General features: G+C 39.7%; 1 protein-coding gene across 14 annotated transcripts in view; it reads left to right on the forward strand.

Moving 5' to 3' along the window:
• LPP (LIM domain containing preferred translocation partner in lipoma) overlaps positions 1–4,414 on the forward strand; it is a 754,364-nt gene that overhangs the window by 352,344 nt on the left and 397,606 nt on the right. The gene's annotated exons all lie outside the window — the stretch shown is intronic.

Here is a 4,414-nt window from a genome sequence, read left to right on the forward strand (position 1 = left end):
CAAGGAGATCCAACCAGTCCATTCTGAAGGAGATCAGCCCTGGGATTTCTTTGGAAGGGATGATGCTAAAGCTGAAACTCCAGTACTTTGGCCACCTCGTGCCACGGGTTGACTCATTGGAAAAGACTCTGATGCTGGGAGGGATTGGGGGCAGGAGGAGAAGGGGATGACAGAGGATGAGATGGCTGGATGGCATCACTGACTCGATGGACGTGAGTCTGAGTGAACTCCAGGAGTTGGTGATGGACAGGGAGGCGTGGCGTGCTGCAATTCATGGGGTCGCAAAGAGTCGGACACGACTGAGCGACTGAACTGAACTGAACTGAGATGATTCTAACCCAATGGAGAACTAGAGTCAGAGGGTAAATATTTCATTCTCTAGGAGGGAAAATCTGAGGCTTATTTCATGGAACTCCTTAGATTGCTCCCAGGAGAATGGAGCCCTAGTTGTCCATATTGGTGACCAGTTCAATTATGCACCTTTGAAATGACTTTTCCTCCTTTCTTTCTTAAATTATTCAGTCATTCAGGACTGTTTTTTTGGAGGGGTGATTGATTCCCAAAACCAATTTTGTCTCAAGCTTTGTTTTTGGCAGAACCTGGCCTAAGACAATGGAATCTCTCTGTTGTTGAAGAATGTAAGAATCATTATTATTAAAGTGACCACTTTATAGGTGGCCTTGTTGTATCTAGAAAAAGCATTAGGCAAAGAGGCAGGAGACTCCTCTTTATTGTTACTTGGCTTCAGGCAGGTCATTCAACCATCAGGTGACTGGTAAGGCTACAGTGACAGGGAGTTAAGGAGAAGACATGCAGGTAAGTGAGTAGGATTCCATTAGCTGGTTATAGAACTGTGTCCTAGTGCGTGGTGTTAAATGTTGAGAGTAATGAAGCAGTTTCCAGGTCTAAAGGTGCTGTGGTGGTAGATGAAGCACCACGACCAGGACTGGTGGTGGGACTTGTGCAGGACTTCCGTTCTTTGAACTGAGACATTAAGTAGAGAGTTGGCAATGAGAAAGAAGCCTATCCTAGTCTGTAATGGGAATTGAAATATGGGAACAGAGCTCTTATCAGAAGGCCAGGTGGGGCAGCAAGGGGAGTCTTAGGTGAAAAATCTCACAGCTTTAGTCTGGGTAGTGTTCTGTGGTGTCATGAGAAATGAGAAACTGACAATGGGGAGTAGTCCCAATTCAGAGGGAAGAGAGGATGAATCTTACGTGCTCAGGCTGGTTGGGCACTATAATTACTCACTTCATTGCATTGCTCAGAATAAGTCTGTAACTTTTGAGACTCCATGGTATCTAGTGCTTAAGGTGTGGGCAGTTGCCATCTGCTACAGTAAAGTACAGATGCTGAAGACCTGATTAAGTCCTGTCTCTTTGCTGATACCCCAAGGGAATACTTAATGAATGATGCTTCCTTTAAGAAGAAGAATAATTGGCAATAACTATATTATTCATATTAATTTATGGTTACTGGTTGCTATAATTATTGCTATTTAAGAAAAATAATTATAATTATAGCACTTTACAATTTAAAGAGTGTTTTTTCCATCCATTTTCTTATCTGAGTCTTGTAACGTCCCTCTGGCTTAGGTCAGGCAGGTGATCTTCTCCTAGTTTTATAGATGAGGATACTGTGGCCCAAGGCAGAATTTAACTAGACTCCAACCCACCACCCATATCAATATTTTGTGCTGTCCATGAGTTTATGAAAATACAGTAATCGAATTTCATGTTAATAATACTGTTTTTTAGCTGCATATAAGAGAATCAGGTTCACACAGTTCTCAGTTGCCTTCCATAATGGTAATGTCCTACCTTTACTTGTACCAGAATCCACTGCCAGGATGTTCACATGAATTTTAAATTTTAGGAGACTGGTGTCCTAATAATACTACAGTATTCCATAGTTACTCAATGGGGTGAAGATGAGATCAACTCTGATAGAGGGATTCACTCCTTGAAAACATCTGGTCCTAGGACAGAGGTGCACTGGCCTTAGAGAGTTTGGTCACACTGGAGATTCAGATACTGAGAAAACATAAACAACCTGTCATTACAGTGTTTGCCCATTTCTGGCTAGGCAAGGGGGCTAAGGAAAGTCTCTCAATTTTCACAAGAAGGACATTCCAGTCTGGGTCCTAAGATGTGAAAAACACAAACACACACAGGTGTGTATATACAGTCATCCTGAACCTTTTGTTTCCTTTCATATTCATTGATCCTGCTGGGCATCTAGCTGATTTGACTCAAAAGATGCTGATACAGGAAAGGTTACTGGCTGGACCTATGGCAGAGTCTGCCATTACTTATTCATTGATTTACTCCAATTATTTATTGAACATGTACATGGATCAGACTCTGAGCAAGATTCTGGCGAAGTCACGAGGAGGGAAACAGACAAATTCCATGTCCTCATGAAGTCAGTCTCCTGGGGAGACTGACGATAGACTCTTTGTGACCCTTTGGACTGTAACCCACCAGTTCCCTCTGCCCATGGGAGCTTTCAGGCAAGAATACTGAAGTGGGTTGCCATTTCCTTTCCCAGGGAATTTCCTTGACCCAGGGATCAATCCCACATCTCCTGTGTCTCTTGCATTGGAAGCAGATTCGTTACCTATTTAGCTGTCTGGGAAAGCAGAAGTCAAACATGCATAAAAGTTAATGTTAGATGGTGATAGATATTATGAGAAATGTAAACAAAACAGATTGAAGGGATAGAGTGCCAGAGAGGGGTCGTGGGGCTTCCCTGATGGCTCAGATGGTAAAGAATCTGCCTATAATGCAGGAGACCCAAGTTCAATCCCTGGGTTTGGAAGATCCCCTGGAGAAGGGAATGGTTACCCACTCCAGAATTCTTGTCTGGATAATTCCATGGACAGTGGTTACAGTCCATGGGGTCACAGTGAGTTACTCATAACTGAGCAACTAACACTACTTTCAGAGGGATCATACAAATATATTCAGAATGAGAAGATGATTAAAAGATTGTTTTAGATTTTCTGATTAAAAAGTACCCATAGTTGGTATGAGAAAATTTTTGAGGAGATTATAGTTGAAAATTTCCCAATGATGGAAAAGGAAATAGTCAATCAAGTCCAAGAGGTGCAAAGAGTCCCATACAGGATAAACCCAAGGAGAAACATGCCCAGAAACATACTAATCAAACTAACAAAGACTGAACACAAAGAAAGAATATCAAAAGCAGCAAGGGTAAAGCAACAAGTAGCATACAAGGGAAATCCCATATATTTAACAGCTGATCTTTCAGCAGAAACTCTGCAGGCCAGAAGGGAATGGCAGGATACATTTAAAATTCTGAAAGGGAAAAAAATCTACAACCTATATTACTGTACCTAGCAAGGATCTCATTCAAAATTGATGAAGAAATAAAAAGCTTTTCAGAAAAGCAAAAGTTAAAAGAATTCAGTACCACCAAACCAGTTTTAAAACAAATGTTGTTGTTGTTGTAAGTCACTCAGTCATGTCTGAAAGGGACTTATATAGTCAAAAAATACAAAAAAAGAAAAAGATCTACAAAATCAATCCCAAACAATTAAGAAAATGGCAATAGGAACATGTATATCAATAATCACTTTAAATATAAATGGATTAAATGCTCCAACAAAAAGACATAGACTGGCAGACAAGACCCATATATATGCTGTCTATAAGAAACTCACTTCAGACCTAGAGACACATATAGATTGAAAGTGAGAGGATGGAAAAATATATTCCATGCAAATGGGAAGCAAAAGAAAGCTGGAGTAGCAATCCTCATATCAGACAAAATAGACCTTAAAGAAGATTGTAAGAGATAAGGAAGGACACTGCATAATGATCAAAGGATCAATCCAAGAGGAAGACATAACAATTGTAAATATCTGTGGACCCTACATTGGAGCACCTCAATACATATGATAAACATTAACAGACATAAAAGGAGAAATTGACAGTAACACAATAATAGTAGGAGACTTTAGCATCCCATTCACACCAATGGACAGATCATCAAAACAGAAAATTAATAAGGAAACACATGTCTTAAATGATACATTGGATGAGATGGATGTCATTGGTATCTTCAGGACATTCCATCCAAATGCAGAAGAATACATACACCTTCTTATCAAGTGCACATGGAGTATTCTCCAGGATAGATCACATCTTGGGTCACGAATCAAACCTCAGTAAATTTAAGAAAATTAAAATCATATCAAGCATCTTCTCTGACCACAAACCTGTGAGACTAGATATCAATTACAAGAAAAAAAAAACTGTAAGAAAAACAAACACATGGAGATTAAACAATACATTCCTAAATAACCAACAGGTTACTGAAGAAATCAAAAGGGAAATCAAGAAATTTCTAGAAATAAATGACAATGAAAACATGACAACTCAAAATCTAT

The sequence above is a fragment of the Bison bison genome, unplaced genomic scaffold (genome assembly GCF_000754665.1).
Source record: "Bison bison bison isolate TAMUID 2011002044 unplaced genomic scaffold, Bison_UMD1.0 scf7180017864333, whole genome shotgun sequence".
Lineage (NCBI taxonomy): Eukaryota > Metazoa > Chordata > Mammalia > Artiodactyla > Bovidae > Bison > Bison bison.